The 16,125-nt window shown below is 39.2% G+C and overlaps 1 long non-coding RNA gene across 1 annotated transcript in view; it reads left to right on the forward strand.

Annotated features, from left to right (window-relative positions):
- Positions 1-14,957, forward strand: part of LOC137474159 (uncharacterized) — a 41,220-nt gene extending 26,263 nt beyond the window's left edge. The window contains exons 4-6 of the long non-coding RNA XR_010999195.1: positions 4,568-4,742; positions 12,704-12,816; positions 14,292-14,957. This is a non-coding gene — a long non-coding RNA (uncharacterized lncRNA). The remainder of the gene's footprint in view (positions 1-4,567; positions 4,743-12,703; positions 12,817-14,291) is intronic.
- The last annotated feature ends 1,168 nt before the right edge of the window (positions 14,958-16,125 follow it).

Genomic DNA, 16,125 nt, shown 5'->3' on the forward strand with positions numbered 1-16,125 from the left:
TTTTCCTCTAAGAAATTTCAGACTGTATATGATTTAGTTAACTGTGAGTAACAAGCTGTTTTAGAAAGGAATTTTTTTCCTTCTTTAGGGAAAAAAATATACTTAATGCTTTTTGCAAACCCTTCATGTTTCTAACACTACCCTGATACACTATTTTCTAAACAAATTACAGGTATAACAAAGCTACTTACAAGTGTTGCTGTGTTTGAGAGATACAGCTTTTAATTTGGTTCTGTTTTCACAAAAGGGGTGCTTCCATTTCACTAATTTTGTTTAATTTTGGGACCTGAGAAACTTGCAATCAGTATTTTATCACAGTCAGTATTTCTAGAAGATAATGTCGCTTTAAAAGGAACTTTTCCTAATTGCAAAACTCTCAGATTTTTAAAGTTCCCAAAACTGTGGTCTGTAAGTTTGGTTTCCTTGATAATGTTCAAAACATGAATTAGTTTGGGGGTTTTCTTTTTTTTTTTTTTTTTTTTTTTTTTTTTTTTTTTTTTCTGAAGGCAGGGCATTCATTGGACCTAAGTAGCATTTATTGAACAGTAATGTGGGGAGTGAAGAGAGTTTCAGGTGTAAATTAAGTCTGAGTTTTAGTGACTCATAACTGACAACAAAATACCCAAGAGGAGACATGAGACAGGATGAAATTAAATGAGACAAGTCATAAAAGAAGGGACAGATTTATGACTTATTGGCCTACAGATGGGATGAGAAGATATGAGTGGAGAATGAGATCATCAGGCAGAAGTCTGTTAGGGGAAAAGAAGGGGATTCACAGGACACATCCCAGTAGCCTCCTGTGCACAGTGGGAGGATTGATTTAAGCCACAGGAAAATCAGTGTTAAAAATGATACAAAGATGGGTTAGATCCCAAACCTCAGAGGGGCTAGATTTTTCTCTCTCTACACTTAGAAAAACAAAGACACAACAGTTAGGATGACTCTGAACCTGCAACAGTACATGCTGAGCACACACTCCAAGGGTAATCTCACCTAGTTAAATCAGATCAGCTTCCTTTCACTGTTACCAATGCAGGGCTCTTTTCAGCAGTTTAGGAAAACTGCTGTATTGCTTAAAATAAAGACAGGAGGCAGAATTTTCACCTTCAATCTACACATTTCAACAGTTTCCTTAATTAAGATTTGCTTTTCATCCCTGTTACTGAAAGCGTGTTTCTAAGTGACTATGTCCTTCATGCTAGGCTGTAGCCAAGGCACTGTGTATGGATTATAATTGGTGGAATTGATTGCCAAGTGTGTTTGGGTGAAATTTTAGTTGACCAAATTATAATCCATTTCAAGATTCAGGATCTTAACATTCTCACCTAAAAAATTAAGATAAGACCTTGGCTGGTCACAAAGGCCTGTACAAATCTGTGAAGTTGCTGTGTTACCATAGCCATGACCCCTGCCCCTTTTCTATTTATCTTCTTGTATCCTCTGCAGAAAGATGAGAAGAATCTGTTTGGAGAAATGCACTGAATTCTGCCCTTTAGCTGAAACTGTAGAATCAGTTGGCAGCCTCTTGAAAAAAACTTTTCTGGTGGAATTTCTTCTTGCATCTGATTCTGATAGAAGTGGAGAAGAGGCAAATGTGTGTTTGTCACAGATTCAATCATTTTTGCATCGTGATTTAGCTAAGAATACTAAGGACTCATCTGTGCATGTGAACAGGTTGAATTAAAAGTTATTAAACTTGGTAATGGATCGGTAGAACTTGAGGTGATCAGTAGAGCAGTTCTGATTTGGCTGGAAGTATGAAATATCATTTGGAATATAAAAGTGAACTGCACTAAAAATTCACAAAACCTGTGTTATTCTTTGACTGTATCTGGAGCTATTTAGTTTGGGTGGGACTGAAAAAAATGGCTAGCTTTTTCCTTAGAGAGGTAAAGTTTAAAAATTGTGAAACTTTTTTGCTCAATTTGAGCAGAATTGTTCAAATTCAGTAGGTTGAAGCAGGATTTGGTTAAGCCTTAGTGTGTAATACTGTGCATTTTGTTTAATTATTGCTGATCATTCACTCTACTGTGGCAAGCACATTTCTCTCTCTCTCAGGATTTTTATAAAGGTGCACAGAGAGAAGTGAAAGAGAAAACAATTTCTATTTCTGCTCCTTGTTTTTCTCTTGTGGAATGTGTTAGGAGAATTGTTTACCTAGAGCGAATGCCTGGTTGGATCACGGTGGATTGTTTGGGCCTGATGGCCAATGAGATCCACCTGTGTCTGGACTCGAGAACAGGGTCACGAGTTGTGAGTTAGTTAGATATGGGAGTTAGAGAAAGTAGCATGTAGTTTTTAGTATCCTCTTTTATATAGTATATTAATGTATCATAGCATAATTATAATAAAGAAATCATTCAGCCTTCTGAAATAAGTCAGACATCATCATTCTTCCCATTGGGTTCGCCGACATCTACAACACTCTACAGCAGTGTGCATGGAGTCAGAGTTCCCTTCAGGAAGGGCTGGAAAATCTGAGCTTAGTGCTGGGACTCATCCTGCAGCAGGAGGCCTGTCCAGCTGCTCAGACTGGCACCTGTCCTCAGCCGTGTCTGAACCCAAACGCCTAAGGAAGTGTGTCAGGACAAGGAAACTGTAGATCGTATTTCAGCTAAGTGATCTCTTGGTGCTCCCCCACCCCAGAGAAACATGCAGTCAGGCATAGTTTATTTCTCATTAGCAAATGAAGTGATTTCTGTTCTGTAAACTTGCCCAGCCTCCCTCTGAGTCTTGCAGCCTCCCTTTGCAAGGCTCCCTATCTGTTGTGAAGAGCCACTTCATTTTTGTTTGTTTTGAAACCACCTCATGCTAGTTGGAGATGAAAGGATGCCCTATAGAATCTGATAATGAAACTAGAGAAGGATTTTTTAAGATTGTATTTTTGAAATGTAATTTGTGTTTAGGCATTAGGTTAGTGTGGTGGATATAGCACAGTTAAGTAATCCAGGACCAGGTTGCCTTATGAGTGAAATAAGTATAACCTAAAAGGTCTGTGCTTCAAAAGAAGTTAAGTTTTAGCAGCCATGTCAGTTTTAAGCATTGGCATATTTGGTAATAGCAGGGAAACTCCTGATGGGTTCCAGTTAATGAATCATTTGAGCATGCATTTAACTCTGCGCATTTCAGACTGAGTTGTGCTGGGGCACTGAGTCTAGGTGGTACTCTGGAGGTACCTCTCAATTTGTAAAATTTAATCGTGTTGTAACAGTTATGGGGGTTTTTTTTGTTTGTTGGATAAGCACCATATGCTTTTGACTTCGCTGTCCTGTGTTGGATAGTGTTCATTTTGTGTAGTGCCCTGATTCTAATTGGGAGCTTATTGAGATCAATGTGTTCTGGGATGTTTCTGCTTGCCAGTGATAAGAGGGTTGAATGGGAGAGAGAAGTAATGGGAAGAGAGGTAAAAGTGCATGAGGAACCCTGAAAACTAAAGAAGGTAGGAAGAACATGGATCATCAGTCTGTTACATACTGAGACACAAGATCTCCTTGGGATGGGCTAATAAATACTTCAGTAACTTCAGCTGCCTGAGCCACTGTGTACACAGACATGGTTTTCCCTTCATAGCACCTTCTATGAAATAAGAACACAGGAAGAACTTCAGATGGAAAACAATGGAAAGAGAAAATTATTAAAATTACAATTTGCTCACCAGGTTTTGTAGACTAATGAGATTATTCCTGCAAAAGCAAATGTACAAAGTCATAATAATGGAGAGACTGATTTTAACTAAATCGCAGTAAGGTCTTGCTGTCTGTGGGAATTTTTCCTTACTAGATTTCATTTTGAGAAGGTTTCTTAATGCAGAGGGACTTTGCAAATCTTAGTCTGCTGAAACTGAACTGTCTTAAAAGTCAAATCTTCTCTTTTGGTAAAATATAATAAATTTAATGCATGACATGACATGACATAACAGTGGTATTTCTAAATGAGTAGAGTTTCAGGTTACAATTCAAGACAAGCCATGTATAATTAAATATTTGGAAAATATTTAGCTTGGGAGAATACAAAATACCTTATTTTTTATATGACATAATGGGGCACTAAAAGATTAGGGTCACAATGTCAGAAATTCTGAAGTCCTATTTATACTGCAGGAGAAAAGACTGGACTTTGAAAAATGCTTAGCTGTATTGGCCCTGAGCTATTCCAAATATCTGATCATAAGAATTGGGGCAGAAACAGGTTGATGCTGTGCTCACTTGAAAACCTGTCACCAGTGGTGTCAGTAGCAGTGGGAAATAGAGAAGCTGTTTTGAAAATCTCTTTCACTGCAGGAGATAAACGTGGATGTTGACATTTAACTCAGTGTCTAAGCAAAACATCTTTCTGGGTTTTTGTAAGTATTCTTGATAGACAGAGAGTAAAGGGGAAGGAAAAAGAATGACTGAAAAGTCTTCATTAGGATGGAGAGGCATGAGGGCAGCAGGTTAGCAGATGTCAGAAGAAAATGCTGTGGACAGTACATTGATAGCAGTGAAAGATGCAACCCATCAAAAGCCCTGTCAAAAGTAGCTTGAGGTGCTGGAAGCAGTAAAAACGGGAATTATTTTTCACACAGGTGTTACTGTTGAGCAGAAATTGGAAGGAAACTGTGAGGGTCAATAGATTGAGAAAATGGTCCTGCCCCTCATCGCAGGAAACTATAAACCTCACCAGTGTGGGATAGGAGTGACCAGCAGTGACCAGCTTCGCTGCCTTAGGAGCATCCCCATTAGCTGTATTTTTCAAATAAGGTAAGAAATCAATTGTCCTGGTTTGGGGCAAATTTGGGAGAAGATCTCCAAAGGGGCTCTTCCAGAAAGCAAATTCAAGCAGCCTCTCCCCCATCCAGTTCGGGAAAATATTTCCTTGGAGAAAAAAAGTGGAAAAAACTGTTTATTTAACAGGCAAAGCATTCACCAGAACAAAAAAAAAAAAAAAAAAAACAAAAAAAAAAAACAAAAAAAAAAAACAATAATAAACAATAAAACCTCCTGCTGCTCCAAAGAGATGACAAACTCAGAAAGTCCCCTTGGTGGGCTGTAGCTCAGCTCACCCAGTCTGTTCAGTCCCTCCAGTGCTGGAAATGCCACGGCCCAGGCCCCATGGGCCACAGGTGTGAGCTGCCGGTGCTCTGCTGGTGTTCAGCCCCGAGCAGATTTGAACAGGTCCAAGAAAAAGAAAAACCTCAGCCCAGGGAACTTCTGTGCCTCAGCTACCTAAAAACTAACTAAAAGCAAAGGAGAGCCCTGTCCTGCTGTCTGTCTGTGCTGCAGACAACAGAGTCCAGGAGCAGAATGTGGAGGAGTGAGTGCAGCTTCTGAAAACGAACTGTGCACTTCTTCTCTCCCCCTTCCCTCTCAGAAACAGTCTTAAAGGTGTGAAACTTATTTCTGGGCTAAACAGACAAATGGGGATACAAGCATCATAAAGTCACCCCAGGACATCAGTTAATATCTGAAATGAATTGGGAAAATACTGTTTTTAATAAAACTGAATACAGCCTAAGCAAAAAGCCTGAATATAAACTTCTAAGATCAGTGACTTTATACATTTTCCAGAGACAATATATGTCAAGTGTACACTCATTTTTCGGACCGATACAGTAGAAGTGTCTTAATACAGAATACTGAACTAATTCTGTCTGTTCATTTTCTTTCTTGAAACTGTTTGCTGCATTTCAGACAGGTTAAAATGGAGTGTTTTTCTGACTCTTGGGACTGACATTCAGCTTGCCTATTACATCTTATTAAAGGGTCTGTCAAGTTTGAAAATCAGAAATGTTCAAATAAAAGCAGTGTCTGGAGAGAGAGGCACAATATGCTTTCTTTTTCCAGCCTGTTAATAAGTGAGGAGTGGGAGGTAAAGCAGGGTTCACTACAGGACTGGGGGCTACTTTAGTCCTCTCTTTAACTGAAAAGAGGAAAAAAATGTTTATTTGTTAGAGAACAGCTTGTGTTTATATGCACTCAAAATACTGACTGATTTGCTGCTGTTGCTGACAGACACTGCTTGCATTTAACATCCTTGGATGAGAATTTGCAGTAATTCTGTTTCCCTTTGTGTGGATAATTAAGGCACACAACAGCTGTCTGGCAAACATTAGCGCTCCACTACCTGGTCCCAGGGGAGCAGAGGCAAGGCAGGAGTGATTTGACCAAGTGATTGGCAGGACTGGGGTGAGAATCAAACCTTAACTAAGCCCTGCAGCCGAGGGTGAACGCATAGCATTGTACTTACAGCACCTACAGTTGCTACAAAAAATCATGAAATTGTTTAGGTTGGAAAAGATCTCTAGGATTGTCAAGTCCGACCATCAAATGCAGAGGAGAAAGTAGTTTTGTGTGTAGAGACAAAAGATACAGCTGTGCTAAATGCTCTACAAATACATAGTAAGAGGAATCCTCATCACAACATTGCTCAGTATTTTTAATAGTAAGTTAAGGTAAGCTCTGCCCCAGCTGAGCAATATTTATACATGTGTCTTTTCTTCTCAAATTAAAGCTGTATATTAGTTAATGGGGACACTTTTAAATTAATTTCTCAAAAGTGTGTATATTGCATTATTTCACAGAATTATTTATCATAGAAGCACAAGCTTCCCTAAGCTTCGTGGTTTGTGCAGTATCCTCCTTATCTATAAATAAACAATATATGACCTTTGTACTCTAGAAGCCTAGTAAAGACCCTGGCAGGACATCACAGAACCTCTTAATATAACTTTCAGCTATTTGTGGGAGTCTGCCTGCATGTCACTGAGAAACAGAGTTGGAGGTGACAGTTCAGATTTTGCCTCCTCCTTCCGGAAGCCATTTCAGTCATGCAGGCAGTTATGTACCTTACTGTGCATTTATAGCTTAAGGAGTCATTTCCACTTGGAAATAGTCCTGGGCACAGCGAAGATGGACATAGAGAGCAGGCAAAGGTCCAGGGCTGTTGCTGCTTTAAGGTACTGAGATTAAATGTATGTTTACCAGGTTTCTGTTTCAGTGAAAATTGCAATAATAAATGTGATTATGTACAGTTCAGTAAAGATGCAATTTAGAATGTTAAAATATTTATGTTAGCTCTCAAATGCCATCCTAAGTAGGTGTTCTATTAAAATTGCATATTAAAACAAAATACAGATTTTCCCTTCCCTACTTAATGTCAGTTACTTTATTTCATTTACTGAAAATATTTTGCAGTTGTTTTTATTTTCCTGTTTTTCTCTGCTTGAATAAATCAGCTTACAAGTTTAATGAATTTATGCTTAGATCCTTCTATATTTAAACTTCTATCTGCTTTGATAATTAAAATTAAGAGCAAAATAAAATTTAAAAGTGTAGAATGCAGGCATAGTGTTTCCACATGGCCAGAACGTTTTCAGATGTTCATAAACGTTGCATTATTCTGGTGCTTCATATTAATATTTGAAGGAAATATGTGTTCAACTACAGGAAGACTTTCTTAGGTCTTACCTCCGGTAAGTTGTTTCACGTGAGGGCTTCTCCAGTGACACTTGCTGGACAGTATTTGTTGGAGTGCGTGTGGCAAAGCAGCCACTTGATTCCAGATGTCTGAAAAATGCAACAATATTTCAGGTGAAAGCAGTGTATTCCAATAGCAAAGGTGCTGATCTTTCTGTAAAATGAAATTCTGTGTTTTTGAAATTGTGATTTTTGAGGTTAAATGTATGTATTAGTTCGTATATTGTTTCATTTACATATTCCACCTACATCCTTGTAGTCAGGTGCAGAGCTGTTTGTGTCTAGTAAGTGTCTACTCTGAGGATATTTTTATCAACGATTACACAAAGGAAACTGAAATTAAAGACTTCCCCATAGACTTTGTGCATAATTCACTGTTTTGTTGTTGAAATAATGAATGTTCACTACAAAACTACAAGTGGAAAATGAGCTGCCATTAAAAGGGAAATTCAGATGTGTTTCCTGGATCCTTTGTTTTTCTTGCTTCCTTGTGATTGCACAAACACTGTATTTTAGGGAGAATGAGAGAAAATCCTAAGGGCAACTATCAGAACCAGGACAGAGATTTGGTTTTGTCGCTGGTCTCCATGCAAACAGACTTCTCTTTCCATTCTTCCCTGCTGCTGGACATAAAAATGGATTTTGGAGTACCAGAGCTTGTGGCCTCAATTTTGTGGGTATATGTTATGAGAATTAGTAGTACCAGTGGAACTCAGGATTGATAAATTCTACTATTATTTTACAATTAGGTGTTAAATGTTACCTCTGTTACCCTCTCAGGACAACACACTGCACTTCAGGGAAGAAACACATAACATGACTTGAAGAAAATGAGAACATGTTTAAACAGAGCGTCTCCAGGATAGTCAACAGAGAAATTAAACTGGAATTCAGACAAAGTCTTTTGTAGGTACATACGCTAGTGAGGAATTACCAAAATGGGAGAGCCAGAGGGGTGTGCTTAGCTTACCCTTTTTGCCCTCAGTAAAATCTGGGAAGTAAAATTCCAAATGTCATGTGAATATTGAACCCTATTTTGGTTTGCTTTTAGTTTATTGAAAAATAATAAATTATTTTAAAAATTTAAATTATTCCAAGGCTTCTTTTTTTTGTCCTGCTTTTGTTGGACAAGGGTTCTTTCAGCAATGTCAAACTGGTTGACTTGAGATAGGAAAAAGTGCTGTGAAATAGTGATAAATAAACAAAACCAGAAAGGTTTTTATGTGTTTGTTCCCCACTAACTTTTTACTGTGCTGATACTCTCAGTGATTATTTGTAATTGTATGAAAACTGTGTCTGTCTGCATGAATATGAGAAGACACGCTTGGTTTAGTTCTGCATATGAAGAAAAGAATGCATAAAATATTTTTCATTCCTCTTCTTAATTCTTGATTGAAATCCATTGAGCATTGTTATTCTTTTGCTGGTAATGCACAGACAAAAGAGCAGACTGTCACCAAAGACAATTCCTTAATTCATATTTCAGAGGATAAAAATGAAGAACATGTTATTTATTTTATGGATATGTATGTGCATAGTAAAATATATATCAGTTATAATGGGCCAAGGAAAGCAGAAAGGAATCCTCAGTGCTCAGATGGAAAGGGGAGAACCAGAATGGAGCTGGCTTTGAGATTTGAGGCAAAGGAAGGCATTTTATGTGCAAAGGATCAGGCTCCTATTGGAGTCCCACTACTGGGGGCATAAAACTTTAATTTCCTTATAGAAGCAGAGCAGTTTGAAGTGATAGGTTTGACAGTGGAAGCTGAATATTGGTTTTCTTTTTAATTTATTATTTATAATTTAAGAAGTTGTTGTGATTTGTTATATTTTATTTTACCTTATCTTTAAAACTACCAGTTATTATTTAAAATAATAGAGTAAAGTTTAGAATACAGATATACACAAATACGTATATATCCATTGTAGAATAAAAATATGTGAAGCAAAGAAAATAGATTTAGATCAGTCCAATTTGACATTGTGTATGTAAGAAGACTTGGGAGCCTAATTTGTACTGATGACAATAAAAATAATTTTGGTGTGGGAAATGTTATGACCCACCCCTGAAGGCCGAGTAACTGAGGTTCTTGTTAATAGATCCCTCGAGGTGGATTAGAGTGAAATGTGTTTTTAGAGAGATAGACAGCAGGTTTATTTTAGAACCACTTGGTTGCAATGGCAAGGAGGTATGTAGCTATTTTGGTTAGTATCCATTGAAAAACAGCAATATAAACATATAAAGATATCACTTAAGAAAACATACAAGGAAAAGAAAGAAAGAAGAAGAAAGGATAAGAGTAGGTAGAGGAGAGGAAAGATGTCACCACCCATGGGTCCAGTGACGAGTCGATTGTTGCAATTTCAGTGTCTGTTGGTTGAGGTGATGGTTTCAGTCTTGATCCGTGAAACACAAAGTGCATTGGGTTCAATGCTGAGGTGGTGCCTGCCCTATAGCATGGGAAGTGTCACACTGGTACAACGCTGTGGATCACGAACAGTTCTCTGGTGGAAGGCCCTGAAATAAGTCTGGGGGCATTTAAGGGATCTTTGATGGTTTCTGACACCCTCTAAGACCGTGCCTCTCACTTCAGTGCAGTTGAGCCAGTTTAACCCCCCATTAGAAGGGATGAAAACTCTGAGGCCTCTTTGTGATTGTCTTCCTCAGGGTCAGGTGGAGTTTTACACCTGAGCCGCTTGTGTAAGGGAGGACATTGCCATGATCAAAAACACTATTCCACCTAACCTGATCTGCTTCTTACCGACCTCTTCCCTTATCTGGCTCAAAATCAGCTTGTTGCTAAACAAAGGTGGTGGGTGCTCACCTCCTCTGCCCCTGGGCAGGGCTTCTGTAGACCAGAGGTTTCCCCACCACACACCCAAAAGCTCTCCTGTGCTCTGGCTGGGGGGCTCAGCAAAGCACCTGCTGCTTTGGCAAATGGTCCATCATTTGAGTCATTAACCCTTAACATTTCAGTCTCTCACATGAAAGAATGTCTCTGAAGCAGTTCCTAGAGAATGTCATTAGCAAGATTAAATACTACTCCTCCCTTAAAGATTAAATCACAGTAAAGCACCCTGTGGAAAGTTTTGCTCTTCATAACCAGATCTTGAGTGCTATCACACTGTCACAGCCCAGGCAAGGGTTCTTCTCATCTCCTTGTGCGTGGGTCAAGCCTGCTTAGGCATGCAGACATCGTGGGGTATGATTCTCCCATTCATCTGTGCATTCTCTGTGCAGTGCTTTGAGGAGTAGCAAGGGTTGTGCCTGATCAGTGTCTGCGGTCACAGGTGTTCACTGAAAGCTGCATCATTAATTATACCTCAGAACCTTTCCTCCTGATTTGCTCCCTATGACTTGGAGGATAGAATCAGCTGAATTCTGAATTATTTTAATATATTTTAAGCTGTGTCAGAACATTTTTTTTCTGGTCTTTTGGTGAGTACTTGCCCTAGTTTACCCTAAGACTATTTTATTAATACTGCTTTATGTCATTAGAAATTCAGGGACCTAAGAAAAATTATATTTTGTTTCCATAGTGGTACAGAATCATAGAATCCTTTAGGTGGGAAAAGACCTCTGAAATTAAGTGCAACCATTAACCAAACATTGCCAATGCAACCACTAAAACATATCCCCATCTACACACCTTTTGAATCCCTCCAGGAATGGTGACTCCACCACTACCCCAAGCAGCATGTTCCAATGCTTGACAGTCCTTTCCATGAAGAAATTTTTCTTGTTATCCAACCTAAACCTCCCATGGTATAACTTGATGGTGTTTCTTCTTGTCCTGTCACTTGTTACTTGAGAGAAGAGACTGATCCCTACCTGGCTACTAGCAAGTGTCATAAAAACTCTTTTAATCCTTAAAAGAATAATGAACTTCACCTTAGGCAAGGTGAAAGAACATGTGAATAATGCAGCAGCTGCTACAGGCTGACAATAAGTTTAAAAGCTGGTTCTTGCTTACCAGAATGGAGGCTCATCTCTTCTTGGAATCAGTACATTGTGAAATTTTAGAAGCAGTAAAGCACAATTCAGGTTCCATTATGGGTGTCCTTTCCTTCTGAATTAAAAGATATTTTGCCAGTGACAATTTTCAAATTGGATACTTGTGATGCAAGACCTGATGACAGAAAAGACTATGATTGTAGTGTGTCCTGCTTAGTAGAAGTGGTCAGTGTTTCTTGAAAGTAAAACTACCTTCTCAGCAACTTTCTAGCAGAGGAAGATGGTGTATTCTTACTTTGTTACCAGTATGCTTGCAGTAATTCCAGATACAATAAACATTATTGCATCCAGAATGGGATTTTACAGCTAAATGATGTAATCTGTAATGATCTGAAAAACTCTGGTACAACCTTTGAACAGTCCTGAGGGGCAGTTTGGGATTGTTCCCAGATAACAAAGCGTAGTGTAACAGGTAGATGATTTTCTCCCACCAGTTAGTTTCTAGCATTAAATGCAAAAGGATTTTTTTGCATCGCGTAATTTGTTAGACGTTATGGCAGCTGAGGATACAGTCAGTGTTGAAAGCCCCAAAGTGTAAGTTACACAGCTGTTGCAGAGCCCACCAGAATACTGTGTTCTCTATCACTGACACTTCCATGCAGTGACTGAGATCTGTTATTCCAATATCAGCTCATATGGACTTCGTTTGGATTTCAGAAAAAATAGTGATCAGATTATTAATGTATAAAATCAAGACCATGGAGCTAAATGAAATGGGTACTTTGGGTTGCTACATTGCATTCTGACAAGGTTCAGCTACAACAAGCTGAAGATTTTTGCTTTTAATAACATATTGCAGTCAGTATGAAAGTGCATGAGCCATGCTGTTCATAAATAAAAGTGTGGTATTCTTTCATGAGTTTTTTAAATGGTCACAGTGAAAATCTTGGGAATCAGAAAGAGAATTTTTTCCAGTGTTTTTTAGGCAATGATCATATTTTGAACAGCATGCTACTAAAAACAGTCTCCAGACTTAGTCTTGGACATCAGCTAAATAGTAAGTGTTACCAGTTAGAAGATTTCACAGATGAGACCATATTTTGAAATTGCCTTCAGTTAGGTCCATCATGTGTTGAATCATTTGGTACTGGCTTCTGATGAGCAGGATGTTGTCTTTAACAGCTCACTGGGATTTTCAAATATATCAGTACTGAAGTTTGACAAGTGCTTGTGTTCCTTGAGGCATGGAATATAAAAGTAATTCTGAAGAAAATTCTGTTCTTTATTTCAGTTTCACTGATAACATGCAAATCAGAATCTGTTAACCATTGGCTGTTCCAGAAATGATGTCAAAGCCAGCAAGGGAGACTTGATGTAGTATGACTCAAAACCAGAAGTATTTTGGTAAGTCACATAACATGAATTAAGTAGTTGAGAAAGTGATCATTCGTGGTAACAGATATTTTTTCTGCTCTTTGTACCTAAAATGTACTTTCAAGAAACATTGCTAAAAAGCATAGTAGACTGTTCACATTTTGGAAAGGGTTTCTTCCTTCAGAGGCTGAGAAGACCAAACCTTCATACAAGTTTAGGCTTAGAACATCCTGCCACAGCCTAAACTTGTGGAAAACTCCACAGTGCTTCAGCGCGGCATACTGGTTTTGGTCAAGTGTAACACAATGCTCTTCCTATTTGTGCAACTTCCACCTTCTTTCAGAGTTATTAATTCACCTGTTTCAGTTAGAACATCTTCCTTGGTAAGCCTGCATTACCTCAGCACGTCAAGAGGAATATTCTCAAGTTCAAACAACATTGAAGAATATCATGTGCTTGAGGAGTTTTGCATTGCTTTCCAAAGTACGTGTTGATTGCAGCAGAATTTAAATAAAACAAGTCCCAAAACAAAATATAGCTCTTGTGTATTCACTATGTAAATATGATTTACAGGCTTTTAATCTCTTTCTTGAACCCTTGAAAGCTTGGTTTTTAAGGTGGTAATCATATGGCTGTAATACTATAAGTTCTTGAATGTAATGGTGCTATCGTTCTTTTATACCTAGAGGACTCTTTAGGGGTGCTAATACAGCTAACAATACTGCTTGACTTTCTTAAAGCCTACTGTGTTTACTTGGGGTTGAGAAGACACACATTTTCCCTTCCCATCAGTAGCAGTCAGCTCTGATGTGTATTTTTGCTTTCTTACATTAAACGCATGTGTGTTACAGAGTATCTGTGCAGGTGATAAAAAAAAAAAAAGGCTGAGTAGCACTTTGGTGTCACTGCAAAGTAAATACTGGTGTGTACCCTACTCAGGTGGGGCTCCATATGAAAATGTAGATGCCACCCAAAGGTAAACTGCATATGCGTCTAAAGACAATTTCTGAAGAGAAAATTATCTTACATTGTTGTGGGCTCCTGTCCCATTTTTATTAATGTCTCAGATTTAAGAAACAACTGAAACACAACCTGTATCCTTACTGTAATACCAGGGTTTGAGAGAGAGCAAGGCCTTTTTGAAAGAGTAACTCATATAAATTCTTATTTTTCCACTCACAGAACTCTTGTATATACCTCCCATCCCGGTTTTTCTCCCCAGAGTTTATAATTTTCTATTCAAGAACTGCTGTTCTGTATCCCACTTTGGCCCAAGTAGTAAGTAAATATTAATGATATTCCCTCAATCCTTGTATCTTGCTGCTGACATCTACATAAGGAACAGATGATGTCCAGTGTTACACCACTGTCAAGGCATGGAAGAGTCTTCTTTCACTTTCTGGCCTTCCTGATGATGTTCCAATTCTAGTTGACATTATATGTCCTCTGGACTGGTATGCATATGCTGTTCCCTGCTTGTGCATGTTTGATCTGTTTAATTAGAGCCATGGAAGACATCTTCTGCACCTCAAAAAAATACTTCTTGGCACTACAGCTGGAGGAACAGACATCCACCCTAATCTGGGATATGACAAAATCAGCAGAGGCCAGCTGAAGGAGGGATTCCCAAAATCTTGATGTATTTCTCATGGTACTTGCATGATAAAAAAGCATCTGCAAAATGGCTCCAAATGCATTTGTCTTCTGCAAGTGCAGAGCCTGGGACAGAATTGGAAACAGCTGTAACCCCTGCCTCAAAGAGGTACAGATCCTTTTCTATAGGAATGCTATCCCAGCAAAGTTAATTGGGCAACTCCTGATCTAAGGTATTAGTATTTTATTATCATGATTTTCTTCTGACAGCCACACATGAGCATTTCCATTAGAAGTGCGTCAAAAAAGGTCATAGTAACTTAAATAAATAACGTTGGTATTTTGGAAACAAGCAATTAAGTTATGAAAGAAGCCTGTTTTCATATAGCTGCTGGCTTTGATCCTTTTCTGCATTATTTAAGACCCAAGGCTCCAGAGTTAATTCCTGGTGTCAGACACAGAGTGTAGCTCTGCTGTGGTAAAGTGTTGTGTGACCTCCTGGACCGGGGACAGGGCAGGCTGCAGGCTGATAACAGTAGGCCCTGCTCTTCCCTAGGGTGGAATTCTTTACTTGTCTTCGCAGCTCTCTGTCCGCTCGCTCCTGTCCTTTCCTGCCCAATCCCTTTGGCACTGGTTTCCTCTGGTTCCTGCCACAAAAGTCTGTGGTCACAGCAAAATATATCTGATTTCTATCTTGACTGGCTTTTCCAAGGCTCTTAATACATTTGCTGCCACCTCTCCACCTCTTCATCTGTATCTCCAGGTCTGAAAACTGCCTGCACAAAACACTTGACTGGATATAGGTGCCATCATGTGTCACCACAGACAGGGGGTGGTCAGCATGTGCTCTGAGACTCTGAAAGCCAAGTGGAAATCTGCAAGTGGGAATGTCCCTTTGTATTAAAGCTTATCAGAAAGGGATTCCGGGGGTTAAAAAAAGAATTTCTGTGAATTTGAATTACGTTCAATTTTTTTTTTAAAGTGAGTTAGTGTTTACTGCAAAGTTCTTTTTTGACTACAGACTGCAGAAGGAAGGAAACAAAATACTTGAGTTCTCTCTGTTACTTTTTCTTTACTCTTTTTAATTCCCAATACCTCAGAGGCACAGTTTCCTCCTTTAGCAGGGACTGTGACCTTAAAAATAGCTTGCGCCAAAGTAAACACAGAAAAAGACCTACTTCAATTGTTTCAAATATGTGGTAAGTAACCAAAAGCATGTCCATGGTAAAGCTGAAATTCAGAGTCTTTTAGAGCTGCACCGGGCCTTTTGTTTCCCTGAGCCTTTTTATTCACACTGGCCTCTTCTCTCCAAAGACACTGGTAAATCTTGCAGTGCCATTTGTAAGTAATTTGTCCCTACCTTTACCACTCCTGCAAAATGTTTAGAGGGGACACTTTTTCTTTGGTTGAGGGCCAAGTGTGGCACCCAGCCCCTATGGAAGTGGTGATCCCAGGCTGCTTCCACGGCATTCTGATGGGCAGGACATCACAGCTGCCTAGGCCAGCTGGAAGAGTTGGTGATTTATTGAACAGAGAGCTTGTTTTGTCACTTTTGCTTCTAGCTGTAGGCCTCCATTCTCTGGTCCAGTTGCAGGAGGAGGGAGGCAGGACCCTTCTGCACTGGGGCTGTAGTGCAGCCACATCCATAGGGCTTTCCTGCCACCCCTGCCTCTGCTGCCCTCACATCTGCCCACAGCTGGACCAGAGCTTGCAGTTCCTACAGAAGCGTTTTCCAGGAACAGGACT

This window comes from Anomalospiza imberbis, chromosome 5, assembly GCF_031753505.1.
Source record: "Anomalospiza imberbis isolate Cuckoo-Finch-1a 21T00152 chromosome 5, ASM3175350v1, whole genome shotgun sequence".
Classification (NCBI taxonomy): Eukaryota; Metazoa; Chordata; class Aves; order Passeriformes; family Viduidae; genus Anomalospiza; species Anomalospiza imberbis.